This window comes from Peromyscus maniculatus, chromosome 20, assembly GCF_049852395.1.
Source record: "Peromyscus maniculatus bairdii isolate BWxNUB_F1_BW_parent chromosome 20, HU_Pman_BW_mat_3.1, whole genome shotgun sequence".
In the NCBI taxonomy this organism is placed as follows: Eukaryota; Metazoa; Chordata; class Mammalia; order Rodentia; family Cricetidae; genus Peromyscus; species Peromyscus maniculatus.
Window position 1 is genome coordinate 41,530,533 of NC_134871.1, and position 13,658 is coordinate 41,544,190.

Consider the following 13,658-nt stretch of genomic DNA (forward strand, 5'->3'; position numbering starts at 1 on the left):
AAGTGACAGACTGAGATGGAGGTGTCCTTGCCGACTCTGTCTTGCTTTGCACTGGCCTTGTGATATCCCTTCAGGTTCTGGAAGACCTGTGTTGCCTACCAAGATCAGTAGTGACTAGATAAAGGAGAGTGGATGCTGTGAACCTGCAGAATGACTCTGGGGGCCATCGAATCCCTTTGGACTTTGCACTGGGCACTGGGGCAGACCTTGAGCACTCTGGGGCCCTGACATGGACAGCAAGTTCAGGCTGTGCCTTGTGTGGAGAGCCGGGGGGACAGAGTTGGGGGAGCACAGGGGACTTAAGGAGCTCAAAGTGTGCCTGAACCAGGCAGGGGCTGGTAGAGAAGTAACTGCCCCTCAGGGTCACAACTGAGGAGTGGCCTACAGGTCTGTGGGCCCAGCCAGGAACAGGGAGTCCCTTCCAGTGTGCCACTCTGGAGTACTTGAAAATCGAAGGTTAATATCAATCTTCTGTCCCCATGGTGCTTGCTTTCACCATCCTCTTTGTCTCCCTTGCTGATGGGTGGGGCTTTCAGGACACTCCCCGGTGCTAAAACCTGATCAAGGTTTGGATCCTAGTGTGGAATGGAATGCCACTGCCTATGGTTGCTAACCTACTGCGGCTATGTTATAAGGATAACCAACAGTTTCTTGTCTGTGGTACAGTGCTGTGGTACAAATCTAGATTTATTCTTATTATGGTATATACATGCATTTCTGTTCTTATTCAAAATATTGAAGCTTTACAATATATTCTAGACTACTGAGTGAAATCACAAGAAGGATTTTGGTAAAAGTTTGTATGTTTAAAAAAAATAAACGAAAAGTGAAACTTGTCTGGAGTAAATGACTGAGGGATCAAAGTAACAGACTTGAGGGTACATGGAAGGTTGTAGAAAGTCAGAGGGGGTGTGATGTGAACTATGTTGTGGTTTTTGTATCTGCAAATATTGAATTTTAAAATTAATTCTGTTTGGTTTTCCTTTTAAAAATAGCTGATGATTCTTTATGCTTATGTTAAAGATGGATATATGTGTGTGTATATATATATATATATGTATATGTATATGTGTGTGTGTGTATGTGGATATGTATGTGACATGTATTTAATTAATATGTGTAAGTGTAAGTTGACTTTAATTGTATGTATGTGTGTGTAACTTGGATCCAACTGTGAGTATGTGTGCAAGTAATTATTGTTTAGAAAAACATGCTTTAAACAGCCACTACGTGGCTTTCCTCCATCTTGGCTGGTAACCTCATGGGCAGACATCTCTTATTAAGGTTATAAAGATCCATTCAGGTTAACAAAAGCTAACTTAGAGATTTACACCTAAGTACTTATGTCTTTACCAAGTGTTCAACACCAGGCTTTTAGATAATTTAAGTAGATGACAACATATGTTTAATAAATAAGGTATTTGATAAATAAAGCTAAACATCAATGCTTTTATACAAAGGAATTTACCTTGCTCTGGCAGCTAAACTTTCTAATTTAAGATTTACCAATATAAAATGATAATAGTTTGAAAGACATGAAAGAATCCTAGGAAACAGCTGAGGTGTGTAATGTATGGCAGAGCTACATTTCCAAAGAGCCCAGTTGCAATGGTGGACCTTAACAGTTTTGGAAATGTCAGTGCCAGGTGATCATTGCCAGAAGCACCAGCCACGATGAGATGGAACAGGCTGAAATCTAGAAGGGAAGCTATGTCTATGCTGCTGAGGGTATGGTAAAAAAATGACCCAAGCTTGCAAGTAAAAGAAGGTAGTTTACCCGGGCGGTGGTAGTGCACACCTTTAATTCAGGCTTAAAATGTTGTCTAGGCTCCTTGCATTTGCTAAGTTTCTTCAGCTCAACCTATTTGAATAAATATGTTTTATATTGATATTTTGTTTTGGTTTCTTTACTGAACCTGTATTTGATGCTAGAAGAGCTTCAATTTAAAATATTGTTTTTAAGACTACTAATTGTAGACTGTTAGAGAACATAAGTAAATAGTCAGTCATAAATAATCAAGTTTATTAATTGAAGTCATGCTAAGTACTGATGTAATTGATTACAGGGATTAGAGCTTTACTCAGTCCCTAGCATATGTTTTCAGGGTTGAGCTTAAAACAAGTGACTAGAAACAAAGTTTGTCTATTCAGATATACCTAGACAGCCCTCATACTTCAAAGATATGCAGATTATGGCATGTAAACATTGATCAAAAAGTTTATTATATCATACAGACTTCCAGATCCCAGTAGTGACCCAAGATCTCCAAAGAAGATTTTGGTCAAGGCACCACAATGTCTCTGCCTGAATCACTACAACACTGACAACAGGGCAAGATGCTCCAACTCACTGCCTGCTGGCAGGACCAAGGCCAGACTGTGAACAAGAAGCAGGACACTGAAATTCATTGCACCATTTTGCCAGTACAAAGTAAGGCCAGTCTTCCTTGTCCCTATTACACAGGGAAAAAACTCTGCATTATGAGACTGATGGCAAAAGAAGATCTATACTGTTCTGACTGGTGTGTCCAACATATGGAGACATGGGTATGGACTGGTCCCTGTCCTTTATAGGATTGGAAGCTGCTTAGTCTGCACTCAGATACAAAGTATCCTTCTCAGATCTCTGATAGTACTGATGGCTAGGGTAGCTATGACTTGTCAGCTTGACAGCATCAGACATCTAGATCCTTCTACAAGACTATAGCCACATTGTTAGCTCATTTTTAAGAAAATGTTCTAATATATAAAAGTTAAATAAGTCATAAAGGTTCAAATATAAATCTAAGAAGGGTATAAGATTATGAAAGCTAAGCTGAAGGATCTAAAAAATGATTCAAGACAAAAAGTGTTTCAGATTGCTCTCCTGTTCTATGATATAACAGTTTAGAGCTTAACTTTTAATAAATTCTGACAAGGTGATAGAGAAATGACTACTGACTCCTCAGCCACAAGCTCAACATTTTAGAATTATTTTAGTTTTCATCTAATAGAAATCTAAAAATGCTTCTCATCAGGCCACAAATCTCTGCCCAATTTATACATGGTTCTCTGGACAGAAAGAAAATGCACCCACTTTAATCCAAAGCTGTAGTTCTTGTTGGAACTCAAAGGTATGAGTCTACTCCTGCTGTTTTACAGATACTCATTACCTGCTTTGATATGATATGGATTTCAGGACAGATAGGATATACTAATGTATCTAAAATTTTTATGTCCTTTTAGAAGATATTTTGTGTAGGCCTCAGAGGGTTAAAAGAGTCATAAAACTTGGATCCACTCCAGACAGATCAGAAAGCCCCCAGATATTTACAGCTTATTGCTAAGGATGGTATTTTCTCTCTCTCCTGGTCTTGAGATTCCTGCTCTTTCCAATTACTAAGGATATGGGACTAAGTGTTCCAAATAAGTTCCTAAATTTTAACTTCTCTTGCTAGTTTAAGTTTGTCTCAACAGATTTATACTTGGTTGGCAGATACCTCCAAGTTTCAGTTGTTGATTCCACTGGGCCAGATGATTGTGAGCTCTGGACTTGCTGAAAGCTGATGTGGATCAGCCCAGCCAACCTGATTGTTCCCTGTCTCTACAGGGTCAGAGAGCCACATGCTTCTGACAAATGCCCCATTGCCCAGCCATTGACCAGTCTTTCAGCCTTTTGGGGGCCTGAAAATGGTGCCCCAATGCCAGCTCAAAGCAGTTCCAGAAGAGAATACATCATCCCATGTTCCCTGTTCAGAAAAAGTTGAAATGCTGGGTCAAAAGGAAACTCCCTGGCATAGAGACAAGTTGGCCAACTATACATGGCCATTATTAGAGAGAGATTCTTACTAGCTAACTACCTAAAACCAATGATTGGCTTCCATTAGGCTCATGAGAAGGGGTAATGTGAGACCAAAGCTCCTCCATTTTGACAGAATAACAATCATGTGATGGTGACTGTGTGGCCATGGAATGTCCCAATCATGGTCTTCATGGTGATTGTTTAACCACAGAATGTCCCTACTTGAGGGCAGCTAATGAGTAAAGGTGATGGGCAATCACACTTTTATAGGTAAGATTAAACCAAGATATTTGGAAAGTCCCTAGAAAGAAGCCAATCAAAAATGTACATATATGGAAATCCCCTGCTATTGTAATCATTTGGGTTTAGCCTTTAAAAGCTGTGCACAATTCAGGCCGGGTACTTCATCCAGCCTCCACTGCATTGTATGTGTTGGACAAAGTCCCTGCCTAGGCTTGTATTGCTCCCAAAGATCCTGAATTAAAGCCTTAATTTTATATTTCACTACGCTTTTATGTAGAGGTCTCTCTGGGGTTCTCGATCTAGCCACAACTCTCAGCCTGATGGAATGACAGCTCAATCTATACCTAGTGTTTGCAATTCTCTGATCTTTCCTCATCCATATTTGGCTTTGGTCTCAATGCCTCATCATAATGATTTATTGCTGTGATACCAGTCAGGCTGAACCCGATGTGGTATGGTGGAGTGTTTCGATGGAGCTTGTGTTGTATGTGCTAAGCTACAAGCTGAAAGGTTTCTATACCCTGATATTAAGCCTTTCCACCCTTCCACTGGTGCAGTACTCTAAATCAAACCAAATTAAAAATGCTGGGTGGGGGTGGTGGTGGTGCATGCCTTTAAACCCGGCACTTGGGAGACATAGCCAGACAGATTTCTGAGTTAGAGGCCATCTTGGTCTATAGAATGAGTTACAGGACAGGCTCCAGAGCTTACAGAGAGAAACTGTCTCAAAAACAAAACAGAAAAGAGAATTGAAAGTCTAGGTTTAATGGGGAAAGCCACCTGCATGATTTTTGGTCCTGATGAGACTGAGAAAAGACTGAAAAGCTACATGACTGATTCTCCCAGGGGAAGTTTAATCTGTAGGTGTGGCCTTGAGCATCATTGTAAGAGGTATTCTGAAATGAGACAGGGTTTGGGAACAGAGAGGATGGAGGGGGCAGAGGCAGAGATCCCACCTGAACAGAAGCTAGTTGGCATTCTTCATATGAGCCTTCTCTAAGAGAGGTTATTCTTCTGGCCAATCTTGGCAACATCCAAATTGATCTATGAAAGCACTTCATCATAGACTCAGTGGTGATGAGATTGCCTGCACAGGGAAGCTTTATGTGAGGCCCGAGTGTGTGGTCTGGAATGTGTGTGTGTGTGTGTGTGTGTGTGTGTGTGTGTGTGTGTGTGTATGTGTGTGCCTATTTTACATGGGGGGTTGGGGATGGAATAGGCCTCTTTTGAGAAATGGAAATCCTGAGAATGAGTTCCTGCTTACATAGGTCAACATGTATCATGGACTAGCTAGTGTATTTCAGATGTATCACATGAACAGCATGTGATAGTTTCAGATGGCCTGTCCTGCTCTCTGCAGAAACAGCCCATACTCCACCATTGAAGCATCTTGTCAAGGATGACTTTGGCTTCAGGGTTTCAATTCTGTGTTAACACACAGCTACAGTGTGTAAACACATCCTGTACTGTGCAAATCTAGTAGCAAGTGTTTAGAAGTGTGGGTGTGGGATCCAGGATCTCTTAGGCATCTTTAAGGCAAGTTTCTTAACCATGTAAGAAACTTCTGAAATTCCTATCTATTGGTGATATTATTAAGGCCATTCCACATAGTTAAAAGGGAAGTTTATTTAGTGGCATAACTTGCAAGTGAAGGGATAGATAGTTTGCAGGGTCTGGGAAAGTAGTGTTGCAGTCCGGCGGTGTTCTCTGGAGAACTCTGCTTAGTCTACCTCCAGCGTCCAGACTCCAGGCACCAAGAGAGCCCCTGCATCAGGAACTTGGGTCTTCAGCATCCTCTGTTAGCCTTGCCTTGTAGGCGTGACCATTACCAAAGCCTCAGTGGGGGTTGGAACTTCCAGGTCAAAGCTGGAATGACTACCCACTACACCTATCAAACTAAATGATTATGTATTGGCGAAGTATCTTTGCTAATAGAGGTTAAAGGAATCTGTCTTCAATCTACTTGCATGAGACGGAAACAGAATAGACTTAAGTATAATGAGGAACTGGTAATAAAATGCTGTAGGAATTGCTTTAAGGGAGGCCAGTTAAATTGACACCCAGCATCCAACTGGCTCACTGTTACCAGTCTCGTCGTTCTATGGTATTCTTCAGACATTGAAAACTGGACAATGCCTATGCCCTCCTAGGGTCAGTTCTTTTAGCCTTACAGACCTGACATAGCACCATGCCACATTCTATCCTTTCAGAGCATGTGTCCTTTGTACTTGGGGTGAGAGGAAAAAAGGAGTGAGAAAGTAAATTAGAAAGAAAATACCCTCTCTGTAAACGAATATTTTTTTCATGAATCACATTTTATTATTCCCTCTAAGAAGACTCTCCAAACTAATAAAAAATAGAAATACATAGATATACATTGAGAATTATATATGTCAAGATAACAAGATTCAGGTCCCTGTCCAGCACCTCTCTAAGAGAAATCACAGTGGTGCAGATACAAGGTCAGGGGCAGCAGCAGCAGGCCCCTCCCACTCCCACCTCACACGTGTTCAAGAGGTGTGGGCTTCAGACCATGATAATGGTGCAGAAATACAGACGTGCTGACTAGAAGCAATGGGGACAGCAAGGTATGCCTGACATGGAGACTGGATTTCAATTGAATGGGTCGTGAGTTGCCAAGTATATCAGACGTTCTCCAAATTCACAGACATTCTTCCTGTTCTGACCTGGAAGTTCTGAGTCTCCATGAGAACACTCGTGTCTGGTCCAGAGCCAAGGAAACTCACTTTCTCACCATTCCTAGTCCTTCCTTCAGTTCCAGCCACAGAGCTGTTTTCCTCCAGGCAAGGGATCAAAGTCTCCAGAGAGCAGCAAGGAAGGCAGAGCCTCCTTGCCTGGTTACTGGAAGCCAGGCTTGATGCCTCACCCCTGTAATCATAGCACAAGGCAGGAGAATCACTGAGTCTGGGATACACAGTGACTTCTGGCTTAGCCTGGGCTACAGAGCGAGACCCTGTCTCCAAAACTCACACGGGGGGGGGGGGGGGGGGTGAGAGAGTGAAGTGAGAAAGAGGAGAAGCCACTGCCAAGGTGGAGTGTGGAGAGAGAAATTCAACACTGGCTCAGCATTCCAATCCAAGGAAGGACTGATGCTCTGTATGTCAGTTTCCACCTGTCCCCACCACTCTTCCTTGGGTTTGGTTTTTAAATCTCTCTTCTCAAGACCAGCCAGTTTGCCAGTATCTTCCCTGAGGCAGGATTCATGATTAGTGGGGAAAGTGAGGGATGGCATTTCTCTCCAGGGAGTGGGACAGGCCGATTGTCACTTGCTTCTTGACAAAAGCAAGGATTGAGAAGGACCCTCTCAGCAGACTCCCTACAGTGAGTGAGAATGTGGCTTTCCAGGACCAGTTATATTTCTCAGCTAAGTCTAGCCTTCAAAACATGCCCCCCCCCCCCGCCCCCACTAAGCCATCTTCCTGGTGCTTATAATCTATGCCTCCTCTACCAAGTCCTGAGTGAACTAACTATATTGCAGGTTCTGGTCAGACCATTGATCCCAGAAGTTCCTGAAGGTTGCTCCAAGGCCCATGTTCCAAGGGGGATGTTCCCCTCTGCTGTCAGCTCTAATCAAATGCTAGTCAAAGGGTGAAGGCTGCTCTGATGGCTGTTGTCACCTTTATTAACACACAGACACCTCCCTCCTGCCAGCCACAGATCAAATTTGCAGTACAGGCTTGTGCCTAACATGATGAGGGATACAAAGTCATCAGCTCAGCAGGGATCTTGGGGCCGAGGTGCAGAGAGAAGTGAGAATGAGGGTGTGGCCTCATAAATCAATGTCATGATCCTTGTGGTTGATCCAGTGGGATCCAGGCCTGGAAGATACACTTGGCAGTAGTCTTCCCTGCAGGGCAGAGGGCGGCTGGCCGTTTTCTTCATGCCATCTTCCCTGACACTTCAGGTTTCAAAGGAATCAAGTCCTGTGATTTAATCAAGGAAGTCACTGGTCTGTAGTTATAACAGGTTGTCTTCATAAAAGGCTGCTCCTAAAATGATCCAGAAAGGGCAGGGCCAAAAGGAACTCACTGTCTTCTTCTCTCTGATTTCAACCCCCACTCCAGGAAAGCAGTATCTTCCCCTTCAAGTGCAGTTTCCATTCAGCTCAGCAGAGGGACTTACTGCAGATCTTGGGCTTCTTCACAGGCTGCAGATATTGGTTATGCATGATGCTCCCCTCTCTGTTCCAGCTGTCAGACAAGGAGGGGTTCCCCTTCTCAGCTCTAGAATTCTTGGAACTGATAGGAAGAGTGACGTTCTCTGTGTCTGTCTCCTCCATCTGCTGGATCTGCAGCTCAGGGTGAAGCAAGGCTGTGAGGTAGGGAATGGTGAAAGGTCTGGCAGCAATCAAGGGGAAAGTGTGGACATCCTCCTTGAAAAGACTCTGGGTCTTGCCTGTCTTGGCCATGAAGTGGGTGAGAGCTCGCTCCACATCTCTCCTCTGAGATGCAGCCTTCTCTCTCAGGACCTGGTAGTCAGATACTGGTTCAAGGTATGTGGGAGTTTTGATGTAGGTGTGGGGATCTGGAAACTTAGGAAAATGCCTGGGGATGTGTGGTGGGTGGGGTCTGCTGTGCCCTGCAGTGAGGGCCTTGGCTGTCACTGGTTGATTGGTCACCAGAGGTGCAGTGATGACCATCCTCTGAGACCGTTTTGCATAAGCAGGAAGAGTGCCCACATTGAAGCCCATTTGAACCAGTGTAACCAGGACATCCGACAGTGTGGGCTGGGTCCTGGCTGAGTGCTCACAGTAAGACTTGGCACTTCTCCCGACTTCTGAGATGTAGCTCTGTAGCATCTCTGTCAATGTTTCCACAGATGCTTTCTCAGCGCTCTCAAATCCTGCCTCTGTCAGCAAGGAACTCACAACCACTTGTAGAGTCCTCCTCCAGGCCAGATGATAGTTATCAGCAGGGTTAGTGGACTCTTTGCCTCCTGATCTCATTCTGGGGCCACCAGGCCCAGCCACCTTGTGGGCCATCTTGCTCTCCTCTACTGCCCTGTAATAGGAATCCAAAAAGGGCCAGGAGGTGGTGCCACACTCCTAAGGAAGAGTCAGGCTGATCTCTGTGAGTTTGAGGCCAGCCTGGGCTACAGAGTAGGCTCCTGAAAATGCACCAAGCTACACAGAGAAACTCTATCTCAAAAAACAAAACAAAAAATAAAAAATTGGAATCCAGATATTTGAGTGAAGGACTGAGAGTTCAGAGGAATAGGACAAGCCACAGCTAACCTCACCTCTCAACTTCTGATTGAATCCTATTTCCATGAAGCATCAGACAGTGAAATATTCTGAGTCCTAACCTGAATGGATCTCAGCTGAACTGCCTCTAGTTCTTGGTCGTGATGCTTATATGCCTCTCTGCTGCCTCAAGTCACTTCCTGGGATTAAAGGGGAGTGTCTTTCCCAAACAAGACATGTGATCTCAAGTGCTGGGATTAAAGGTGTGTCTCATCATGCCTGACTGTACCCTGTGTGGCCTTGACCTCTGCCTCCAAAGTGATAGGATTAAAGGCCTGGGTGCCACCATTTTCTGACCTCTGTCTAATCTAGTGGCAGTTCTGTTCTCTGAACCCAGATAAGTTTTCTTAGGGCACACAATTTATTGGGAATGTGAAGGCAATAAAGACCTTATCTTGAGGATTTGGAAAGTACTGTGTTGTGCTAGGGAGAAGCTCAAGTTTCCAGAGGGACCCAAGGAAACCCCCAGCTCTCTGTTCCTTGAATCTGCAGCAAGCTGGCACTTGTTTCTAGGGGCTCCAACTCTGTTCAAGAGCTGACAAAACTCTGCTGCTTTGCAGGCTAACTCTCCCAGCAGGATGGCCTTCTGCCTCCTTGGGGAATGAGGTCTCAGAAGTCAGAACAACTCCACAATTGCTTTGGACCATGAGGTTCTGAACTGGAATTCTTCCCAGCAGTGCAGAGGGCGACCGACTATTTTCTCCCTCCCACCTTCCCTGACAGTTCAGGTGTCAAAGGAATCAATTCCTGTGATTTAATCAAGGAAGTCACTGGCCTGTAGGTAAAACAAGTTGTCTTCATAAAAGGCTGCTCCTAAAATGATCCAGAAAGGGCAGGGCCAAAAGGAACTCACTGTCTTCTCTCTGATTTCACACGCCGCCCCTACCCAATTCCCCCCCCCCCAAAGCAGTATCTTCCCCCTTTGAGTGCAGTTTCCATCTCAGCTCAGCAGAGGGACTTCCTGCAGATCTTGGGCTTCTTCACAGGCTGCAGATAATGGTTATCCATGATGCTCCCCTTTGTTCCAGTTGCCAGAAAAGGAGGGGTTCTCCTGCTCAGCTCCAGAATTCTTGGAACTGATAAGAAGAGTGATGTTCTCTGTGTCTGTCTCCTCCATCTGCTGGATCTGCAGCTCAGGGGGAAGCAAGGCTGTGAGGTAGGGGATGGTGAAAGGTCTGGCAGCAATCAAGGGGAAAGTGTGGACATCCTCCTTGAAAAGACTCTGGGTCTTGCCTGTCTTGGCCATGAAGTGGGTGAGAGCTCGCTCCACATCTCTCCTCAGAGATGCAGCCTTCTCTCTCAGGACCTGGTAGTCAGATACTGGTTCAAGGTATGTGGGAGTTTTGATGTAGGTGTGGGGATCTGGAAACTTAGGAAAATGGCTGGGGATGTGTGGTGGGTGGGGTCTGCTGTGTCCTGCAGTGAGGGCCTTGGATGTCACTGGTTGATTGGTCACCAGAGGTGTAGTGATGACCATCCTCTGAGACCGTTTTGCATAAGCAGGAAGAGTGCCCACATTGAAGCCCATTTGAACCAGTGTGACCAGGACATCCGACAGTGTGGGCTGGGTCCTGGCTGGGTGCTCGAAGTAAGACTTGGCACTTCTCCTGACTTCTGGATGTAGCTCTGTAGCATGTCTGTCAATGTTTCCACAGATGCTTTCTCAGCGCTCTCAAATCCTGCCTCTGTCAGCAAGGAACTCACAACGACTTGTACAGTCCTCCTCCTGGCCAGGTGATAGTTATCAGCAGGGTTAGTGGACTCTTTGCCTCCTGATCTCATTCTGAGGCCACCAGGCCCATCCACCTTGTGGGCCATCTTGCTCTCCTCTACTGCCCTGTAATAGGAATCTAAAAAGGGCCAGGAGGTGGTGCCTGCCACACTCCTAAGGAAGAGTCAGGCTGATCTCTGTGAGTTTGAGGCCAGCCTGGGCTACAGAGTGGGCTCCTGAAAATGTGCCAAGCTACACAGAGAAACTCTATCTCAAAAAACAAAACAAAAAATAAAAAATTGGAAACCAGATATTTGAGTGAAGGACGGAGAGTTCAGAGGAATTGGACAAGCCTCAGCTCACCTCACCCCAACACCTGGGGAAGAGGCTATCTCCATGGGTCAGAACCAGGGCGAGTCTGGGCACTCCGTCTGGGGACAACCCAGGGCCCAACTGCTGATCCTGTGAAACCCAACAACTTGGAGGTGTTGGAGAGACTACCCTGCTCAACTGAAACCCATCTGGGAAAGGATTCAGATGCCTACAGTTTGAAGTCTGAAGAAACAAGATCAGCTGAGGAGTTGACAAATGAACAAAACGTGACCTGGGAACACAGAAGAAGGCGCTACCTAGCCACTAAACCAGATCACCAGAATCATAAGTATATAATTCATCAACTGAAATCAGCTGTCCCTGAAGAAACAGTCCAATAGCACCAATTTAACCAAGAACCCCTACTAAACCAAGACTAAAAATTAGAACAAGAGAGGCACTCTCAGACACAGACACCACCTGCACCGCACAGAGGAAAAGATGAGTAGATGCCAGTGCAAAAATACAGGCAACAACATAAAGACCTATATGGCAACATCAGAACCTAGTGATTCTACACCTGCAAGACCTAAACATACCATGACAGAAGAAACAGAAGAAATCAGCCCTAAAAATGACTTTAAGAAGATGATAGAGGCCCTTAAAGAAGAAATAAAACATTCCCTCAAAGAGGAAATAAAAACTTTCCTTAAAGAGGAAATGAAAAACTCTCTTAAAGAGGAAATAAAAACTTCCCTTAAAGAGGAAATGAAAAACTCCATTAAAGAGGAAATAAAAAACTCCCTTAAAGAAATGGAAGAAAAAACGAACAAAAAATGGGAAGAAATCAAATCAAGCCAAGAAAAAGCAATTAAACAGATGAAAGAAACATTCCAAGATCTGAAAAATGAATTTGAGACAATAAAGAAAACACATGCTGAGGGAATGCTGGAAATAGAAATCCTGACAAAACGAACAGGAACTATAGAAACAAGCATAACCAACCGATTGCAAGAGATGGAACAGAGAATCTCTGACACTGAAGACACGATAGAGAAAATAGATTCGTCAGTCAAAGAAAACACTAAAGACAAAAAAGTCGTAACACAAAACATCCAGGAAATTTGGGACACCATGAAAAGACCAAACCTAAGAATAATAGGGATAGAAGAAGGTGAAGAATACCAACTCAAAGGCACAGAAAATATATTCAACAAAATCATAGAAGAAAACTCTTCTAACCTAAAGAAAGAAATACCTATGAAGATACAAGAATAGGCTGGATCCAAAAAAAAAGTCCCCTCGCCACATAATAATCAAAACACTAAACACACAGAATAAAGAAAAAATATTAAGAGCCGCAAAGGAAAAAGACCAAGTAACATATAAAGGCAAACCCATCAGAATAACACCAGACTACTCAATAGAGACTATGAAAGCTAGAAGACCATGGACAAATCTCATGCAGACACTAAGAGACCACGGATGCCAACTCAGACTATTATACCCAGCAAAACTCTCAATCACCATAGGCGGAGTAAACAAAATATTCCAGGATAAAACCAGATTTAATCAATACCTGTCCACAAACCCAGCCCTACAGAAAGCACTAGAAGGGAAAATTCAACCCAGAAGCTAAACACATCCATGAAAAATCAAGCAATAGATAATCCCACACCAACATACACCACAGAAGGACAACACAACACAACCACAAAAAATAACAGGAATTAACAATCACTGGTCATTAATATCCATCAATATCAATAGTCTCAACTCACCTATAAAAAGACATAGGCTAACAGAATGGATAAGAAAACAGAACCCATCCATCTGCTGCATACAAGAAACACACCTTAACTTCAAAGACAGACACTACCTCCGAGTAAAGGGCTGGGAAAAGGCTTTCCAAGCAAATGGACCTAAGAAACAAGCTGGTGTAGCTATCCTGGTATCTAGAGAAAAAGGATGTTTCAAAAGATAAGAAGTCTTGTGCCAGTGCCTCAGTGGTCCAGGTAACTACCAGAACTTGGAAATCTGAGACTGAGACTAAGGCAGCAGAGACAAAACACATAGATGTACATATAGGAAATAATAAAGAAAAAGTCAGTAAAGCCAAGAAGAACAAAAGAAAGGTGGATGCTGAAGCCCATCCGTCAGATGAGCCTGTGAACGAGGAACCAGTGACAAAAAAGAAAAAAAAAAGATGGAAAGCAAATCCAAAAATAGTACCGAGGTGCCAAAGGATGACAGCAAGACAGAGGAGACTAAGGGGGACAATAAAAAGCAAAATACTTCCATTAAAAAAGGTGCAAAGAAGAAACCTCAAAAAGGTAGGTCAAGTGGGA

The 13,658-nt window shown here is 43.9% G+C and overlaps 2 pseudogenes; both read right to left on the reverse strand.

Annotated features, from left to right (window-relative positions):
• Positions 1–8,150: 8,150 nt before the first annotated feature.
• On the reverse strand, positions 8,151–8,990 carry LOC102910668 (transcription initiation factor TFIID subunit 8 pseudogene; annotated as a pseudogene).
• A 1,242-nt stretch (positions 8,991–10,232) lies between these two features.
• LOC143269669 (transcription initiation factor TFIID subunit 8 pseudogene) lies at positions 10,233–11,105 on the reverse strand (annotated as a pseudogene).
• Positions 11,106–13,658: the final 2,553 nt, after the last annotated feature.